We start from the raw sequence: 21,703 nt of genomic DNA on the forward strand, positions 1-21,703 counted from the left end.
TAGTCACTACTGAGAAACATAATTTAATCAGTAATGGACATTAAAATTTGTGGTATATGAATTGGATACTCAGTTATTAGGTGAAAAATATCATAATTATTTTTATGGAGGTTGATATTTTTCTAACTTTAGTTGTGGTGGTGATGCAGTGTATATATATGCGTGTTTGTCTGTGTCTATACAATGTGTGTCTTAAAAGAATTTCCAAAGACACAACAATTTGTCTAAATTTCATGTGAAAGGAAGTTTAAAATAGTTTGGCATTAGAACACCACACATGGGTTTTGTCTATGTCCCCGTTCAGAGTTAAAACAATTTTATGTTGCTTATGTACCACTGAGTGACTTTTTGGCAAAACAGTGGCCTTTACTAGGAAAGAATCAGAGAGCCCATACATAAAACTTATGTATCTAAATGATATTTATTAAGGGATATTTTCTACATCAAAACTTAAGAGGTCCTCTCTGGAAACAGATGTCACAAATATTCCAGCTCTTCAGGTGCACATCTATTAGTGACCCCCAAAGGGTATCCAGCAATGTCAGATCAGTTGGGGGCTGGGGAGGTAGCTACTTCCATGGCTTCTTATCTTCCCCTTTTTATACAGGAAAGGACCCATTGCCAATGTGATTTTTCATCACTTTCTTTTGTTCCCCAGAGGTTCTAGAGTAGTGATTTTGGTGGAAAAGTAAAGAGTTTGGTATCTTTTAGCATTTTAATTTGTTGAAGGGGCCGAGGAGAGAGAAAAGAAGAGGGGAGAGTGTCTGGCTGACCCCATGGCTTGCTTTGCTGATAGAGAAAAGGGCCAACTCTCAAGGCCATGGGACTTATCCCTCCCTAGAAGTAGCCATTCACTCATATTATAACAAAGCCTACATATCTGACTTCAGTCTCTTTAACCAGTTTCCAGATTTATAAAGCAGGTTATAACTAAACTTGTTAATATTCACTCAGGGCTTTATGTTTAGTTATCTTGCCAAGCATGCAATTACTGGGAGCTAGAATAGGCCTTATTTCATTCTCTTTTATATCTATCTTTCTGAATCTATTCCTGTTGGATGCTGCCATGTTCCTCTGATTATTATTATTATTGCTGAGGGTCCAGACTTTTTTTTGGCACATCATACTGGAACCTTCTTGGATTAACCAAGTTGCCTCAGTAAATATATCTAGTCTCCACATCCCAACCATCTCTGTTGAACCCTGATAAAAAAAAAAAAAACATGTACTTTCCAATTTGCCATGACACATCTACACGTGGCCTCCTTGTGTATTCTTCCAGTTTGGCATCACCAACAACCATAATGCTTCCCTTCCCCCTTGGAAGTGGTATGGGAGTGATAACAGAGTTTCTTCTATTTGCTATTTTGTGGGTTTCATCCACTTTTTGGTCGGGCAGTGAGGGTTAAGTGACTTGTCCAAGGTCACACAGCTAGTAAGTGTCAGGTATCTGAGGTTGGATTTGAACTCAGGTTCTCCTGAATCCAGGGCTAGCACTTTATCCACTGTGCCACCTAGCTGCCCCTTTATCATTCTTTTTTTTTTCAGGGCAATGGGGGTTAAGTGACTTGCCCAGGGTCACACAGCTAGTAAGTGTCAAGTGTCTGAGGCTGGATTTGAACTCAGGTACTCCGGAATCCAGAGCCAGTGCTTTATCCACTGCGCCGCCTAGCTGCCCTATCATTCTTAATGTATGGTTTGTTCATACATCTTCAAAATACTCAGATTCACTGTTTGCAGGCAAAGCTTTATAAATATTGTTTAGTTTGTGTTTCAGTTTCTCATCCTCCATCACCTCTGTCGTTGCCTTCTATTCGCCAGCCTCTTGAAACTGTCTTCAAACTGTATTTCTCCTCCCTCTTTTCCCATGATCCTTCAATATCTTTTTTCTGGTGTACCTCTCCTATCCTGTTTAGGAAACTTTTATATTCTTGAATAATGACAGAGTAGATAGTCATTCCCCAAGTACTTTTACCATCTTTTATTAGGTAGAGACCAGATACATAATTGGCAATTACTGAAGCAAGCAGCACTTGCTGTTGAGCTTTGAAGGGAGGTAGGTTTTCTAGGAGGTGAAGATTAGAAGGAAGAACATTTTAGTCATGGAGGAGAGCCTATGCAAAGGCAGGAGATGGGAAATGTCTTGTATGAAGAGTAACAAGAATTCCAGTGTGGCTGCAGAATTGAATGAGTAAAGGAGAGTCACATGGAATAAACCTGGGAAGGTAGGCTGGAGTTAGGCAGCTTATGGACAGTTTTCAATCTTTACATGATCTCATTTGATCTTTATAACTTGCTCTATGAAATTGATGGAGCAGGCAACATTATCCCCATTTTACTTAGGAGAACCTGAAGCTCCATTAGGGTAAATAATTTAGTATCATTGGATTTAGAGCAGGAAGGGACCAACAATTTGGAGGCAGGGAATTTGGGGTTGAATCTTGGCTCTGCCACTTAACAACCTGTGTAATGCTGGGGAAGTCACTTAATCTTCCTAAGCCTTGCTTTACTCAATTAAATTAGGGAGTTGGACCAGGTGATCTCTGAAGTCCCTTCTGGCTTTCCATCCTTGATCCTAGGATTAAATGCAGTAGAGGCACAGAGAGTCTTTGCCCAAGGTCAAAGAGGCAGCAAAGTGTTTTGATTACAAAGCCAGTGCTCTTTCCTCTACATTTGTCCAAAATCACATAATTACTAAGTGGCAGAGGTATTTTGATTTGTCATTGATTCAAATTAATAAATTTGCTAAAAGTGGTTCCGTGTTTTCCAATCTAGCTGAAAATCAAATTTAAGCTGAAATAGGCAGACACTTTTAAAAGTACATTTGTGTATTAATAAGGTTCATTTTGTCATTTGGCAATTTTATCTTGTTCCTCTGGTGTCCTAATCAGCATATAATACATTTCAGAGGGAGCATTGCAGATGTGGAGAGAATAGGCAGAAGCTTAAAAAGATCAGGTAAAACAGACACATAACTGGTAGATAGTTTTAGTTTTCAGTGTCAGGAAACACAGGGAGAGACATCTGGGGAAGTCAAACAGAACACTCATTACATGGCCATGAATCCTGGAGTGATGGTGAGGAAGACCTTGCTGGTGGGGTCATAGTGCACAGCTGCAGCACGCCAGCAGCAAGGGGTGAGGCTGCATAGAAAACGTTCAGAATTTTGCATGGAAAATAGGAGTGACATGTTCTAAATAGTCGGTGAGACCACCTTTGGGAAGCCTGTTTTTTAAATGAGGTGACAGAAACATTTATGTTTTAGTCCTTAAGTTTTTTCCACTTACTATCCTAGCTTTTCCATTCTTCAGCTTCATCCAGTTTTACCTCAGTATGGACACTTACCTTTTTCTCCACTTTCTTCTCTCTGCTCCCTCAACAATGAAGGAGAAAAATACAAATTGCAAAATACAACTTGTTGGCTTTCAAGTTTCCTTTTTTTTTTTAAAAAAACAGTTTGAGGCCAAATGGTCCCATTCATTTATTCTCTCAATAAACTCCTTTCATTATTCTGCTCCTTAATTTTTTAAGTCTTCTTATAAGTTCCTTTGTATTAATATTTTCCTTAACCTAGCCTTGAAAATAAATGGGGAAATCACAGAATATGAATGAGAAAGCATATTGCTAAAACTACCAAGAAATATTTTCAGATCTGGAAGAGATGTTTTAAAAAACCCTCAGATAAAATAATATTTAGCAAAATTAGAGTCAAAGGGAGGCTATATTTTGATTTTCTAAAGTCTAAAATCCAGTAATAATTTATCTAGTGATAAAAATCTAGTAATAATTTTGTTGTTATTGTTGTTTAGTCATGTCCAAATTTTTCATGACCCCTTTGGGTTTTTTTTGACAGAGATACTAGAGCAGTATGCCATTTCCTTCTCCAACTCATTTTACAGATGAGGAAACTGAGGCAAAGACGGTTAAGTGACTTGCCCAAAGTCACACAGCTACTAAGTGTCTGGCATCAAATTTGAACTCAAGAACATGAGTCTTCCTGATTCCAGACCTGACAGACACACTCTATCCACTACTCTATGACAGCAAAAAGATACAGTCTTTCCATCTATTTTCATCAGTATTTGCCAACAGAATGAATGTTGCTACAAAGAGACTACAGTAGGACTGAGAGGACAGAAGAACATCAAGATTTCTTTGGAAAGACAGTGTGGTAAATGAAAAGAGTTCTGGACTTGCAATCAGGAGGACCTGAGTTTTAAATCTGGCCTCTAATACTTAGTGATTGTGTGAATATGGTTATCTTCTGAGTCTCAGTTTCTCTATGTGTAATATGGAGTTAAATAACAACTGTAGTATTTACAGGGTTCTTGTGAGAATTGAACAATGTAGTGTCTATTAAATATTATATAAATGTAAGCCATTGGTATTATTAAATAAACTAGCCATTTTCAGATATTGATGATTTGCATTATCCTTTGCATAAGGAAGTAGCTGAAGTCATTGAGGACTACCTCCTATCATTTTTAAGACTTTTTACAGGACTAGGGAAATGTCTTCACATTGAAGAGAGGATAATAATATGGTGCCTGACTATGAAAAAAAGGGATGACCTTAAGACTATAAAAACAAAAACATATCACAGAATCAATTTGCAAACAACTAAAAGAGCAGAGAATGAAGTAGACTTCATAAAGGACATGCCTGATCAGACTGATATATCAATTTTTCCTCAAGTAAGAATAACACCTGGCAACACGTATAATCTATTTGTATTTCAGGGTGACTTTTGTTCCACAAGACTTACACAATAACTGCATCTAAAAATGGCTTTTTGTCCTAAGGGGATAGGTCTACTGATATGGAAGACACTCTTTAAGATGCAGTGATAGAAATCCACACCACCAGGGTAGAGTTGCAACTGAATTAGCTTTTAGGGGCAAAGAGAACACAAGTTGTTATTGAGTGTTCAGCACAATGTGGAACTCTCATTCTCGTGTTTTTCCCCTTTCTTTCAAAGCAGCTTCCTCACTCTTCTCTTTTTAGTACCAAACCTTTTGCTCATACTTAATTCTTTTTTTTTTTTGAATTGTGTGTGTTTCTTTTCTTTTCTTTTTTTTTTGCATTTGTGGATATCTGAGGGTTTTTTAATTTCTTTTTGCTTTGAATAGAATTTTATTTTCCAAAATATATGTAAAAACAAATTTTAACATCAATTTTTTAAAACTTTGTGTTCCAACTTCTCTTCCTCCCTCCATTCCCACCCCCATCCACAAGAACTCAAGCAATTAAAAATAAGGTATACAAGAGTAGTCATGGAAAAATTCTCATATTAGCTAGTTGTGAGAGAAAACAGTCAAAAAACCCCCAAACTTCAGATTAAAGAATTGTCAAAGAGGAAAAGAAAAAAAATTTTTAAATGTGTTTCCATCTGTTTTCAGATACTATCAGTTCTTACTCTGCAGATGGGCTGCAATCTTCATAAGTCCTTCAGGGTTATATTGGGTCATTGCCTTGATGAAAATAATCACATGCTTCCCAGCAGATCATCCCTCATTATTGCTGTTATTTTGTATACAGTACGTTTCTTTTTTTTTTTTTTCATCAGTACCAAGTCACTTTATTGGGATGTAAATGGTGGTAGTTTTTTGGTACAGATTATGAAAAGGTCAGATAACCAAAATATGCATGCACTGAAAGACAGGAGGAGTGGCGCCCACAGTTCCCAGGTGTGGGGGAAGCCAGGTGTGTGGCTTAGCTCTCGTTGTCACTGTCTCCAAGGGTGTGCTTGTCAAAAAGATATTCCGCCATGCCAGAATGGGGGCCCCCATTTCGCGCAGGTTGGTTATGTGATCACCCAGTTGTTTGATGGACTTTGCCTGTTCGTCCAGGTAGTGGGTTTTGATGAAATCACATAAATGGGGGTCATTTTTGTCAGTTGCCAGCTTGTGCAGTTTCAGTAAAGACTGATTGACATTTTTTTCCAAGTGCAGAGCACACTCCATTGCATTCAGTCCGCTCCCCCAGTCATTGCAGTCTGGTTTCTTGATGTCCTGCAGGAAGATGCAGCCACCGCATTGGTTCTGCAGCTTCATCAGCTTCTCAGCGTGCTCCCGCTCCTCGTGGGACTGGTGCAGGAAATACTTGGCAAAGCTCTTCAGGGCCACATCATCTCGGTCGAAGTAGTAAGACATAGACAGGTTGACGTAGGAGGTGTAGAGCTCCAGGTTGATCTGCCGGTTGATGGCGGCCTCAGAGTCCTGGTGGTAGTTCTGTCGCACCTGAGAGGGAGACGAGGTCATCATGGAGGGAGGAGGCGGCTGCGCAGCAGCTGTAGCTGAGGCTGGGGCTGCAGCGGCGGCGGCGGCGGCGGTGATGACGGCGGCCCGGGTGGCTGAGGCAGACGGCTGCTGCTTGAACGGTAGGACGGAGAAGTGTTGGCTAGTGGAGGTGAAGGTGGCGAGGTGGCTAAGGGCGGCTCCGGCCGGGAATCGAGCAGTGGGTTCCATTCAAGCACTGTTGAAGCCGGAAACCGCAGCGACTCCCCTTCCCTGCGCTTCTGGGGACCTATATAGTACATTTCACTCTGCTTCAGTTCATGTAGGTCTTTCCAGGTTTTTCTGATAGTATCCTGTTCATCATAACCTGTATATAGTACCTTAAGCTTGACAGAGAATTTTCTTCATAATAGCCCAGCAAAGTAGGTACTATACGTTTTGCCATTCTAATCAATCATCATAACTATTTCCTTCCATCCCACTCCCTTCCCATGACATTTACTCTTTTTTATCTTCTTTTTACCGATTCCTCCTCAAAAGTGTTTTACTTCTGACTATCCTCTCCCCTGCTCTGCAGTCCCTTTTTTCACCCTTCCTTCCTTATCTTCCTCCCCTCCTACTTTCCTGCAGGGTTAAATAGATTACTCCTCCCAATTGGGTATGAAAGCTATTCCCTCCAAGAGCCCACTCCGATGAAATCAAGGTCCCTGAGCTAATTCTGTGTTCTAAATTTTTCTTCCTCCCTCCCTCCTCAACCCTCCCTTTGATATGAAGCAATTCAGTATGTCATACTTGTGCAGTAATGCAGAACATCTTCGTCTTCCTTGAAAGTGTTTGGTTTTTTTTGTTTTTTTTTTTTAAGGCAATGGGGGTCAAGTGACTTGCCCAGGGTCACACAGCTAGTAAGTGTCAAGTGTCTGAGGCCGGATTTGAACTCAGGTCCTCCTGAATCCAGGGCCGGTGCTTTAACCACTGCGCCATCTAGCTGCCCCCGAAAGTGTTTGGTTTTTACTGCTCTCTCCCCCAATCTGCCCTTCCCTCCTTCCCTTCTCTCCCCACCCATCTCCCTCCCCGCCCTCAGGGCAAAAATATATTACTATACCTACTTGAGTATGTGTGTTAGTCCTTCTTTGAGCCAATTCTGATGATATTAAGGTTCACTCATCCCCCCCAACTCCTTCCCCCTCTTCTCCCCTCCATAAGCTTTTTTCTTGTTTCCTTCATGTGAACTACCTTTCCCCAGACCATCTCTCCCCTTTTCCCTCCTCCAGTCTATTCCTCCTACACCTCAACCCTATTTTAAAGATGTCATCATGGGTTAGTTAGGTGGCACAGTGGACAAAGCACCAGCACTGGACCCAGGAGGCCCCAAGCCCAAATCCAGCTGCAGACATAAGACACCCCACCCTGTCTGCCCCACAAAGAACAAAACATAAATGCTTTACAGATATCATCCCTTCATATTCAGTTCAGACCTGTGTCTTCTGTGAATTCATTACTGAGATAGTTCTTATGAGTTTGAAGTATTATCTTCCCATGTAGGAATGTAAACAGTTTGATCTTTTAATATCCCTCATGAAGTCTTTTTCCTGTTTACCTTTTTATTCTTCTCCAGGGTCTTGTATTTGAAAGTCATATTTTCTATTCAGTTCAGGTCTTTTCATCACAAATGCCTAAAAGACCTCTTTCTCATTGAAATCTCATTTTTGCCTCTGAAAGATTATACTTAGTTTTGCTGGGTACGTGATTTTTGGCTGTAGTTCCAGTTCCTTTGCCCTCTGGAATATCATATTTCATGCCCTTCAGTCCTTTAATGTAGAAGCTGCTTTATCCTTATTGGAGCTCCACAGTATTTGAATTCCTTTTTTCTAGCTGCCTGCAATATTTTCTCCTTGACCTGGGAGTTCTGGAATTTGGCTATAATATTCCTGGAGGTTTTCCTTTTGGGATGTCTTTCAGGAGGTGATTGGTGGATTCTTTCAATTTCTATTTTAGCTTCTGCTTCTAGAATATCAGGGCAATTTCCCCATACAATCTCTTGAGTTTTTGTTTTGGTAATGGTTTTCAGGTAGTCCAATGATTTTCAAATTATCTCTCCTAGATTTATTTTCCAGGTCAGCTGTTTTTCCAAGGAGATATTTCACATTGCCCTCTATTTTTTCATTCAATTGGATTTACTTTATTTACTATGTCTTGGTTTCTCATAAGGTTCCTAGCTTCCATTTGTTCAATCCTAATTCTTAGGCAGGTTTTTCATCAGACAGTTTTTTAATCTCCTTTTCCATTTGGCTTTTCAAACTGTTGACTTTTTTCTCAAGACTCTCCTGCATCGCTCTCATTTCTCTTTCCATTCTTTCCTCCCTTTCTCTACATCTTCTTTCTATTTCTCCTACTTTCTCTTCAAAGTCCCTTTTGAGAGCTTCCGTGGCCTGAGAGCAGTTCATATTTTTCTTGGAAGCTTTGGATGTTGGAGCTTTGACCCTGTTATTTTCTTCTTCTTTTGAGGTTGTATTGTGGTCTACCTTACCCCCAAAGAAGTTTTTGATGGTCTTCTGCTTTCTCTGCCTAATCATCCTGGCTTACTATTTCTTGGCTTTATTCATGGCCCAATGCAGCCCCCTGAAATCTATCTATACCTGGAGAAAACTCTCAGCCTGTATTTTTGTGTGTTTTTCTACTCCAAAGGTTCTTTTATTGCTATTTTAGGGGTGATTGTATCAGGAGCTCTGTGCGTTTAATGTCTTTCCTCTGCCATCTTGGCTCTGCCCCTGATCATACTTAATTCTTTGGGCTTATGATAAGGTTTTTTGTTTTGTTTTGTTGTTTGTTGTTTCTAGAACCATCATGACTCATGGCTTCTTGGGAAATTCAGCTGATTTTCAAGTTTCCAATAAAAACACAAAAGCTGATTCACAGAACCATAGAATGTTAGAGCTGGTAAGAACCTTATCAAACTTTTGGGCCAACCCCATAGGGGCATCTTTATCAGTGATTGAACACCATGATTTCTAAGAATGGGAAATGGAAATATATAGGTGTCAGATAGAAATTAGGAAAGGAATTTGTAAGGCAAATACACTGTGAATGCACACACTGAAGACTCTTCCTTCAGCAACCAGATGATTAACAGAGAGTTTGGGATTATTAATGACCACAAGTAATCGGATTATCAATTTCAGATGCTTTCTAAAAAAGAATACCACCAGCAGTGCTTTACCTCTGACATCATTAGGTAGGTATTATTTCCATCCAAAAGAATCAGCCAATTGTATCCTTTCTTAACATTTCTAATATTCAGAAGCATGTAAGCATTTCTAATACGTAAACAATAACAAATGTCTCACTATATCCTTATATCACCTGCCTTAGGATTAGTTTTATCTTCCCAGGTTCTATCCTAAAGCCACCAAATAATGGACCAGAATATGGAAAAGATGTTGACATTTTTGGCAGCTGTCAAGAGCACACAAAAAAATGATATTTTGAATTTTAGGTTTGTGAGTGTTGAAGGATTATTTTGGGGCCTAGAGTAAAGGAAAATTCATGCTCATAATAACCATTATTAAACTTCCCTTTAGAAGAACTTCTTACCTATTGTAGGTGGATCCAAATAGAATAAAATAAGCATTATTAAGCACCAACTATGTACAAAGCCTGTAGGAGCCATCAAATTATAAGATTTTGGCTACTAGTTCATTTGACACCCGGAAAATGTTAAAGGAAATCACAGCAGGGTATTAATCTTATATCTATTAGGGAACTATAGGTAACATTCTTTGAAGAATCATCCACTTATTTCTTAAACATATTGTAAAATAAGTGAGTCAGGTTAGCAAGTCTGAGCCTCATTTCTTTATAAAAGTAGTTTTGATAAATATTTTGTTAAAAGAAAATATCTTAATTATGTTTCAGCAAGTTCAGCAATTTGATGCACATTTCCATAACTATCCTTTGAGTTTTTGATTTGGGATATATAAAGGTCTAGTGAAGTAATTAATATTTTATATGTTTGTGGTTAATAGTTTTACCCTTCCTCTCTCTTAGTTCACAAGTCTTTATATACTGAGCATAATGATGAAGATTCTAGCAGAACCATTTTATATCCAAGATACCATTAGGTTATTTTCCAAGTTAAACAAATACTTTTGCAGATATTTTCCCAGCTCGGAGTTTTGAAGCACTCAGCCCGCTTTCTTCTGTTACTATTAGCCATAATGGCTCAATATTGCCCTCTAACAATGGAGGATTCAGTGTCAAGCATTACAGTGGAATGGAGAACATCACCAAGGCAAGTACTTAGTCCAAGGTGACTAGAGACTTGATCTATTCTCTTCAAATTTAGGAAAAGGATAAAGCCACAGAGGGATAGAATATGAATGTTTTTCCCTTGCTTTAAGGTACAGTCTCTTTAGAAGGGAGGTACCCTCAGTTGAATGTAGTATTTTGGATTTGCTCCAACTTATATATGATGTGACTCTTATCTCCTTGTCTGGTGATATGAAGCTTTTCGGTAATGTAACTGAAATTATATTAGCAGTTTACTTCTGCCTGTTCATTTCAGATTCTTAGCCCTTGTCATCTCTAGGCATATCTTGACAGTTAGCTGCTTCTCTGTGCATTAAGTGTCAGCATTTGCTTATTTTTCTTTAGCTGTATTAGTTGGATTTGTTCTTGTTGAAATTCAAGTTCTTTTTCTTTCCTTATTCTAACTTTTTTAGTATAATAAATTTTAAGTATTATTCTTAAAAATAAAATTATTGGAATATATAAACAGGAACAAAAGAAAATATGAAAATGGAAAATAAGAAAACAAGAAAATTATATAATATTAAAGTTGAAAAAGGAACTTGGTATCCATCCAGTTCACCCATTTCTAAAAAAGAATGCCCACTATAATATACCTATTGGTAATCCAGCCTCTATTTGAAGACCTTCCACCATTTCACAAGGCAATTGATTCACTTTTTGTTTTTGTTGTTCAGTTGCTTCTGTTTTTGTCTGACTCTTAGTGACCCCCATTTGGGGTTTTCTTGGCAAAGATACTGGAGTGGTTTGTCATTTTCTTCTCTAGCTCATTTTACAGATGAGGAAACTGAGGCAAACAGGGTGATGTGACTTCTCCTGGGTAACACAGCTACGAAGTGTCAGAAGTCATATTTGAACTAGCCTGACCCCAAGCCTGGCACTCTGCAAAATATGGCACCACCTAGCAGTCCCATTCCATTTTTAGTTAGCTATAATTGTTAAGAGTTTGTCTTGATTGACATCTATCTAGTATTTTGCCCCTGTGACAGCTACCATTTATTCCTAGTTGTCTTTTTTTTCAAATTCAGAATTTTATTTTATTTTCCCCGATTACATGTAAAAACAATTTTCAACATCCATTTTAAAACTTTGTGTTCCAAATTTTCCTCCATCCCTCCCCACCCACCCCTTATGAACACAAGCAATTCAATATAAGTTATACATGTGTAGTCATATAAGACATTTCCATATTAGTCATATTGTAAAAGAAAACAGATAAAAAATTAAAGAAAAAGAAACTAGAAAAATATTTTTCAATCTGTATTTAGACACCATCAGTTCTTTCTCTTGGGATGCAGAGCATTTTTCATAATAAGTCTTTCAGCGTTGTCTTGGATCATTGTATTGGTGAGAACAGCTAAGTCATTCAAAGCTGATCATCTTACAATGTTGCTGTTACTGTGTACACAGTCCATTTCATTTTGCATAGGCTCATGTAAGTTGTTCCAGGTTTTTCCGAGAGCATCCTGCTCATCATTTTTTTATAGCACATTAGTGTTCCATTCATCCCACAATTTGTTCAACCATTCCCCAATTGATGGGTATCTCCTCAATTTTGAATTCTTTACAGCAGAAAAGGGCTGCCATAAATATTTTTGTACATATAGGTCCTTTATCTTTCGGGGTTTTATCTCTGTTTGGATACCGACCTAGTAGTGGCATTACTAGATCTAAGAGTATGCATGGTTTTATAACCCTTTGGCCATAGTTCCAAATTGCTCTATAGAATGTTTGAATCAGTTTACACCTAGTTCTACTGTCTTGGGCCAAACACAATTCTAATCTTTCCTCCATTTGACAATCCTTTAAATATTTGAATCCAGCTCTGATGTCCCTCTGAATAAGCTAAACAACAGACCCTTATATGACCATGGAATCATGGGCCTTCACTAGTTTCATTGCTTTCTTTTGGATACTCTCTATCTAATCAATATGTTTCTTAAACTGTGGCTCACAGACCTGAACACGGTGTTCTAGGTGTTATCTGGCCAAGTTTCTAGAGCATTAACACTGTTTCTATAGCATTAATTATTTATTCTTTAGATGTTTAGTTAAATTTGCTTTCAAATCCATCTAGTCCTGGTTTTTGTCATTGTTTTCATATACCTGTTCATAAATGACCTGTTTAAATTTTCCTTTGGTAATGGTTTCCTATTTTGTCAGTTTGGAAACGTTTAAGAAATATTTGTACGAATATTTAAAATTTATATTTTCTATTTGGCAGGTGTATGTAACAATTTCTGAGAACTTTTTTCTTATCTACTTGTGAGTTTCCTTTTTGTCATTTTTGACAATGGCAATTTGCTTTTCTCTTCTCTTTTGTGATTAAAATATATATTAGTTTACCATTTATATTGCTCTTAAAAACACTTAATTTTACCTTCAATTCTGATGATTTCTTTTGGTTGGTTGAGGTTGCTGATTTGTTTTTTTAAGTGCATGCTCAACTTATTGATTTTTTTTGTTTTTTTAATTGATATAAATGTTGATATACAGATTTGTTCCTGAGAATTACTTAAACTGTAACATTCAAAAATTGATATATTTTGTTATTTTTGTCATCATATTTAAGATAGTTTATTATTATTTCTATAATTTGGATTTTTAGTCAAGTAGTTTTTAGAAAATCATTATTTAGTGTCAATTTAAATTCTTACTTTTTGATCAATTTTCCCTTATTCACCACTTTTTATTATGTTATGGTCTATAAAGATAGTTCTTAAAATTTGGGGGCAGGTAGGTGGTGCAGTGGATAAAGCACCGGCCCTGGATTCAGGAGTACCTGAGTTCAAATCCGGCCTCAGACATTTGACACATACTAGCTGTGTGACCCTGGGCAAGTCACTTAACCCCCATTGCCCAGCCCCCCCCAAAATTTTAGCCCTTCTATATTTATTTATATCTTATACTGTGATTAATTTCAGTAAAAAAACAACATATGGTTAGTATGAAAAGTAAAGCTCCTAATATTTTTATTTAGTATTCTCCATATGGTTATCAGATTTGGTTTGCATCATTCTCTTCAAATCTATCATTTGCTGCTTCTTATCTTTCAGTTTATTTGTAAATTTCCATTAATGGGAGTATTACAGTTTCCTCATACTGTTTTTTGATCTAAATATTTTTATATTTCAATTAATATTTACTTTAAAATTTTAATTGCTGTGCCATGGAGTGTGTGTGTGTGTATACACAAATATATATACACATACATATATATACATATATTTATATTTAATGTTGATATTATTTCATTGTCTTTATGCATAATATACTTTGAGTTTTTCTCTGGCTTAATGTTTTCTGTTTTGAATTCCACTTTGTCCAGTATCATGACTAAAACTCTTGATTTTCTGGAGACAGCTGAAAAAGAAGAAATTTTATTGCAATATCTCATATTAAATCTATGTGTGTCTTTTTTGTTTTAGGCATGTTTTATATTTTTAAATCCATTCTCTAATTCTTTTCTTTTTCATAGGAGAGCTTAATCCACTTTTGTTCAAGGTAATAATTATTAAATTTGTTTTTTCCTAAACTACTTTGTTATATTCATAATAGTATGTTTGACCTGATTATAAAGTATAAATCTAATACTGTTCTTTGAGTAAATATAGCCATATCTTTATATCTATACATATAATACCAAAATACTGTTGCTAAGTTTCCTCTATTAGTACTGAAAGTTAAAAAAACCTTTTATTTTTCTTTGCCCATAGGAGTGTTATTCTGGATTTATATGATTCTCCTTTTCCCTTTCTCTTCCTCCTTTCTTCTTCATCTGTAAAGCCCATAAAAGTGTTCTCCATATCCCATCTCCATTTCCTGTGGTTCAACTGTTGGTATGCCATGGATCTAATCTTCAGTCTATCTGTCCATTGATTTAAATAATCCATGGAAAAATATTATATCATTTCCTAAAATTTGTTGCTTGGGATCCTTCTTAACATTTGGAGGGAGAAGGGAAGGAGACTAGTAATTCTTTGCTCTATAATGTAGTTCTGTTTGCTTTTCTTTGTAGAGTAAATATATTCCCCCCCCCTCTTTTTTTGACAGGGCAATGAGGGTTAAGTGACTTGCCAAAGGTCACACAGTTTATAAGTGTCAAGTGTCTGAGGTCATATTTGAACTCAGGTCCTCCTGAATCCAGGGCCAGTGCTTTATCCCATGCACAACCTAGCTACCCCCTAGAGTATATATTTTCGATAGATCTTTAATTATTCTTAGGGAGTTAATTATGTACATTTAAGTGTCTTATGATTATGCTAATTTTGATTTTGGAACCATTACAAGTTTTGATAATTTTTTCCTAGGTATGTCTTCTTTTTGTTTTCTTTAAATCTATGCTGTTCATTTACCATGTTGTAAAATTTTTTGTGATTTCATTTCTTTGATGATTTCTTCCCATTTGTTTGGCATATCTGTTGACAGTTTTGAAGGGATGTTGTAGACTAGACTTAACTTCACCCACTTGCCAAAGTTCTTTGTTTTAAGTTTTTAAGAAGTTTGTAACATCACACTTTTTTTTTACATATAAGGTATTTTATTTTTTCCATTACATGTAAAGATAGGTCTCAACTCTTCTTTATACAAGATTTACAATTTCAGATTTTTCTCCCTCCCCCCTCCCCCCCCCTCCCCTAGACAGCAGGTAATCTGATATAGGTTATATCTATATATCTATATATCTATATACATATACATATACATATAGATATACACACATATATATACACATAATAACATTAATCCTATTTCTGCATTAATCCTGTTACAAGAGAAAAAATCAGAGCAGTGATGCAAAACCTCAAAATAGAAAAAAAAACAACAGCACCCAAAACAAAAGAAATAGTATGGTTCAATCAGCATCTATACTCCGTAGTTCTTTTTTTTTTTTTCTTGGATTTGGAGATCCTCTTCTATCATGAGTTCCCTGGAACTCTTCTGTACCATTGCATTGGTGAGAAGAATATAGTCCATCACAGTAGGTCAACACTCAATGTTGATGATACTGTGTACAATGTTCTTCTGGTCCTGCTCGTCTCACACATCATCAGCTCACGCAAGACCCTCCAGGTTTCTCTGAACTCTTCCTGGTCATCATTTCTTACAGCACAATAGTATTCCATTGTATTCATATACCACAACTTGTCCAGCCATTCCCCAATTGATGGGCACCCCCTCAACTTCCAATTCCTTGCTACCACGTAAAGAGCAGCTATAAATATTTTTGTACATGTGGGTCCCTTTCCCCCTTCCATGATTTGTTTGGGAAAAAGACCTAAAAGTGGTATTGCTGGGTCAAAGGGTATGCACAGCTTTATCGCCCTTTGGGCATAATTCCAAATTGCTCTCCAGAATGGTTGAATCAGTTCACAGCTCCACCAACAATGCATTAGTGTTCCAATTTTCCCACAGCTTCTCCAACATTTATTATCTTCCTTTTTTGTCATTTTAGCCAATCTGATAGGTGTCAGGTGGTACCTCAGAGTTGTTTTAATTTGCATCTCTCTAATCATTAGAGATTTAGAGCATTTTTTCATATGGGAATAGATAGCTTTGGTTTCTTCATCAGAAAACTGCCTGTTCATATCCTTTGACCATTTCTCAATTGGGAAATGACTTGGATTCTTATAAATTTGATTTAATTCTCTATATATTTTAGAGATGAGGCCTTTATCAGAAGTACTGGCCTCAAAAATTGTTTCCCAGATTTCTGCCTCCCTTCTAATTTTGAATACATTGCTTCTTTTTGTACAAAAACTTTTTAATTTAATATAATCAAAATCATCCATTTTGCATTTTATAATATACTCTATCTCTTGTTTGGTCAAAAACTGTTTTCCTTTCCAAAGATCTAATAGGTACACTATTCCTTTCTCTCCTAATTTACCTATGGTATCACCTCTTATGTCTAAATCATGTATCCATTTTGACCTTATTTTAGTATAAGGTGTAAGATGTTGGTCTATGCCTAATTTCTGCCATACTATCTTCCAGTTTTCCCAGCAGTTTTTGTCAAATACTGAGTTCCTATCCCAGAAGCTGGAGTCTTTGGGTTTATCAAACACTACATTACTAGAGTCATTTACTACTGCATTTCCTGAGCCTAGCCTATTCCATTGATCTACCACTCTATTTTTTAGCCAGTACCAGATAGTTTTGATGACTGCCACTTTATAGTAAAGCTCCAGGTTTGGTACTGCTAACCCACCTTCCTGTGAATTTTTTTTCATTATTTCCCTGGATATTCTTGATTTTTTGTTTTTCCAACATCACACTTTTAATTAAATGGTATTTGTTAGGAACCTATATGAAAATGTTATTGTTATAGGGGCTATTCAAAGCAAGTGCAAAAGACACTTCTATGTTTTCCATTCAAACTCAATTCTCTTTCCATTATTCCATTTTTTCCTCTATCTTTCCAGATGCCTAGACTAAAAGTCCATAATTCTCTTTGATTCTTCTATGTCCCTCTCTCCTGAAAGGCAGTAAGTTGCTATGTCCCATTGATTCTACCTCTGAAATATCTCTTATATTCAGCCCCTTATTTCTAGCCTCACTATCACAACTGTTGTTTAAGGTTTCAATGCCTTTTGTCTATACCAGGGTTTCTTAAACTTTTCCACTCATGACCCTTTTTTGCTGGAGAAATTTTTATGCAACTTCATATATATGAATATATATATTTAGTATATATAGGTATATAAAATAGGTATACATAACATTTTATAGTTGCCAAATTTTTCACAATCCCTACATTCACTTACATGACCCCATGTGCAGTCGCAACCCATGGTTTAAGAAGTTAGGGTTTGTACTACTGTAATAGCCTCCCAACTCATCTCTTTGTTTCCAGTCTCTACCTTTCTAATCCATCATTCATATAATTGTCAAAGTTATATTTATCTTCCTGGTACACAAGTCTGGTGACTTCATTTCCCTGTACTTCATATTACTAGTTTTGACATATTTTATACTGTAGTTAAACTTGACTGCTAGCCATTCTCAGACTTTGTCCTACTTTCTCTCACCTCCATACATTTGTGTAGGCAACTCCCCATGCCTGAAATGGACATTCTTCCTTCCAAACATGACTCAGGTGCTCCATGATATCTTCTTTGATTACTCTAGCCACAGGTTATCTTTTCCTTTCCATACTCTCATCTTGCTGTGTTTGACCTCTCTACCATTCACTGTTCAGATTCCAACTTGTATTACCATCATATGTATAAATGCCTAACCCCCTTACCAATATGTACTTTTTTATCTTTGAATCCTGAGATTCCAGAATAGTACCTCTTAGAAATAGACATCTAATAAATTGTGTTAAATTTCAGTGGATTGAGGGAGAGAGATATGGAAATATAGACCTGAAAGTCACATACACAATACTGAGAGTTAAAGCCAGGAGAGGAGAAACTTATTAAGGAATTTAGTGTAGAAAGAAGAACCGGGGGTCGAGATCAGGTCCTTGAGAGGAATACATACTGAAAGGGTTAGTGGAAAGAAAAGAATGAATCTTAAGGGTGACATAAGAGGCAAGGGTCAGAGCAGTAAGGAGAGTCAGGGAAATTCAGCACCAGAGAAGCCAAGGGTTGTTCACGAATTTGTGAAAATATGAAGATTTCACTTAATAAGGTCTGAAGTTTATCAAAGGACTTCAAGGCAAAACCCTAACAAGGCAAGTTGCAGTAGCTCAGTAATATTATCACAGAATTTGAGAGTTAGAAAAGACCTCAACATGCATCCAGTTTAACACAGAGATGAAAAGTAATTTTCACTATAACATACCTGGAAGACCTCCAAGGATAGGGGAAACACTCCCTCTCAAGGCAGCCTGTTCCACTTTTGTACAGCTCTAAGAATTTGAACGTTTTTCCTGAGGTTGAGCCTAAATTTCCGTATCACTACTTTCACTCATTGGTGAAACCCTTTCGGTCCTGCCCTCTAGGACAGAGTGGAACAAGTCTGAGCTCTCCTTTGAATTCTTGAAGTGATCGTGGCTTTCTAAGTTTTTTCTTCTCTAGCCTGAACATGCCCAGTTTCTTCAGCTAATGATCCTCCAGTGACCTGGACTCAAGGAAACCTTCACTGCTCTGGTTGTCACCTTCTGAATGTTTCCAAGCTTATCAGCGTCCTCAGACTGACAGCCAGAGCTAAAGGTCGTACTCAGGTGAGGTTTGTAGAAGGCGAAGTTTAGTAGCACTCTTACCTCCCTGTTTCTAGAAGCAAAGAGCATCTTCATGAAGACCAAGATTGTATTCCTGTTTTTGGCTGCCACATCAGATTCTTTTCAGAACTGTTGTCTAGCCATGTTTCCCTTATCCTTTCTGGGATAGATTTTTTTCTCCAAGTGGAAGACCTTTCTTCTGTTTATATCTGCTGAATGTCATCTTATTAAATTTATCTCATTGTGCCATCCTGTCAAGGTCCTTTTGGATCCTGACTCTGTTATCCAGTGTTGCTTAGCCCTCCCAGTTTTGTGCCATCTGTGAATTTCAAGAGCCTACCATCTATGATGCCCTTACCAGATCCTTAATTTTAAAAAGTTAAAACAACACAGGGCCAAGCAAATCTGGATCCTTTAGGCACTCTACTGGAACCCCCCTGCCATGTTGATATGGAATCATTAACAACCACTCTTTCAACCCAGCCTTCCCACCAGTTCTGAATTCATTTGACTGTACTGTTGGCTAATCCATACCTTTTTATCTTCTCTACAAGAATAGTATGGACTATATTATCAAAAACTTAGATAAAATCTAGATGAACTATCTACTAGTTCAGTAATCCTGTCAGAAAAGGAAGTAAGGTTAGTCTGGCATGACTTATTTTTGATGAAGCCATGCTGGCTATTTGTAATCACTACTTCCCTTTCTAGGTATTTATCATGTCTTTAATGATTGATTCGGTCTACAATTTTCTCAGGAATCCAAATCTACCTCACTTTGCTGACTCAGTTCTCTTGCCTTTTATGAAAATCTGGGTAACATTTACCGTCTTCCAATCTTGTGGTAACTTTACCCTATTCTCTAGTAACCTGGGGTAGTGGGTGCCATCTCATTGACTGTGCTATACTTGTTATTTCCTTTCACACTGACAATAGCCATTCAGTTGGGAATTTTAAAAATAGATCTTAACCTTCTCATTACACCCCATCCAAACATGGTCCTTGTATAGCCTAGAAGAAATTGACATAGAGGACAGTGAAAGTCAGTGGGACTTTTCTATTTAAAGCCATAGTTTTAAACATTTAGAACTTTCTAGAAAGTGATCTGTCAAAGTGAGTATATTTACTGCTGTTTTCCAATCCAAAGGTGAAATTTAAAGTGAGTGGATGTTTGAGAAAATAACCAGTTCTACCACCTTTTCAGCTTTTGCAGATTGGTATGTAGGGTGTGAGCTTTTTTTGAAAGGCTATTTTCAGATTTCTTTACTTTTTGTACTTGTTTTTAACATTTGAAACTGTGTATATACATAGCCATTATGGATTTGGCTTTGCCAAAGTCTGAAAATAGCAGATTGAGAAATAGAGAAATTATAAATAAGCAGAAATAGCTTTTTGAGGTAAGTTATAGTGTCTCATTTTCTTTATTGACTCAAATATTCTCTGAAATATTGTTTTCCATATAGAAGTGGAGACACATTCAGATGTCTACACTTTTGTTTATTTTGCTGATCCAGATAACCTGTGGATACTTGCTTGGATATATACAGATTAAAAAAAAACCTAGGAAATCAATGTAAAAAGTTTTAGTATACTATAGTATATTTAGTTTTAGTATATTATCACACAACCTATATTTTAAAGCAAGGGATTGTTAACCTGGGGTCCATGGGCCTCCACCATGAGTACTTTTCAGGGAGTCTGTAAACTTAAATGGGAAAAAAATGACATCTTTATTTTTATTAACCTCTAGCTGAAATTCACCATTTCATTTGATTATTAATGTAGTCAACACATATTTGAGGAGTCACCAGGCTTTATCAAACTGCTGAAGGGGTCCCTTAAAGGTTAAGAACCCCTTGTTTAAAAAAATCTTTAAATCTGCTGTTTCATGTACAATTCTTTTTTTTCAGTTCTACTATGTATATGCAAATGCCCATTGTATTTGTTGTTTGTTAGATTCAAAACTAAAATTACAAAATAAAAGATCTTTTAAGCATTGTAATGAATGGTTCTTATTAATTCTAAACATAATGAAATATTATTTCATTAAATATTTTTACGCAAAATAGTTTAATTGCTTATTTATGTTCTTTTGTTATTGTAAGCTAAAATGGACGGCGATCAAGGTGTGACTATAAAGTAATGAGATTGATTTCTGTGGTGTAGTAAATGGAAATCAGTTTCATTACTTTACAGTCACATCTAATCTTCTACAATGGTATTTGATGCTAAGTAAAGTGTGTTTCTTTTTATTGTTGTAGAATTCGTGCCAAAGACAACCAACTTAGGAAGGGAATTTGCATGTATTTTTGTTGCTTGGTTACCCTCATCCAGAAACCTGTGGACATCATCTCCTGGATGCTCTGAGCCCTCTTCTTGAAGTACAGACTGACCACTGCATACATATTTTTAATGGAAACTTTATCAGTAACAGACCAAAAATACAGAAATAAATTTTGGCATCGATTAGATCAAAGCTTCTTAAACTGTGGGTTGTGATTCCATATGGGATTGTATAACTGAAAGTGGGGCTTGTGAAAAATCTGGCAGTAAATGTTTGATTTGTATATCTGTTTTATATACCTATATACCCAAGGATGTGTAAAAATTTCTCAGTCAAAAAGGGATTGCAAGTGGAAAAAGTTTAAGAAGCCCTGAATTAGATTACTGATCATTCTAGAATTCCTCCTCCAATTCCCTCAAAACACAGTTCCTGAAGGAATGCTTCACTCGTAGGTGGAATCTGCCATCTGCTTCATCATCCTCTATCCTGTTTGCTGGGGACCTCTTGTGCAATGCCCACTAACTGCTCCCTGAAGAAAAGGGGGTCCCTTTATGGCACTTGACATCCTCCTCTTGCCCCATCTCCTGTGATCCACTATTGCAAAAGTGTCTAGAGTTTTCCCTCGCCTTCTCATTTGCTTCCCCCTCCCCACTATAACCCATCATCCATTCAGCTCTCAGTAGTTTTCCTTTAAAGCACAGGTCTGAC

At 36.9% G+C, this 21,703-nt stretch overlaps 1 protein-coding gene and 1 pseudogene across 1 annotated transcript in view; one reads left to right on the forward strand and one right to left on the reverse strand.

Moving 5' to 3' along the window:
- PYROXD2 (pyridine nucleotide-disulphide oxidoreductase domain 2) overlaps positions 1-21,197 on the forward strand; it is a 106,069-nt gene extending 84,872 nt beyond the window's left edge. Inside the window, exon 19 of the mRNA XM_043989642.1 lies at positions 20,973-21,197. The gene's annotated coding sequence lies outside the window, so the exon portion shown is untranslated. The remainder of the gene's footprint in view (positions 1-20,972) is intronic.
- LOC122744213 lies at positions 5,543-6,263 on the reverse strand (annotated as a pseudogene).
- Positions 21,198-21,703: the final 506 nt, after the last annotated feature.

Source organism: Dromiciops gliroides, chromosome 2 (genome assembly GCF_019393635.1).
Source record: "Dromiciops gliroides isolate mDroGli1 chromosome 2, mDroGli1.pri, whole genome shotgun sequence".
Classification (NCBI taxonomy): domain Eukaryota; kingdom Metazoa; phylum Chordata; class Mammalia; order Microbiotheria; family Microbiotheriidae; genus Dromiciops; species Dromiciops gliroides.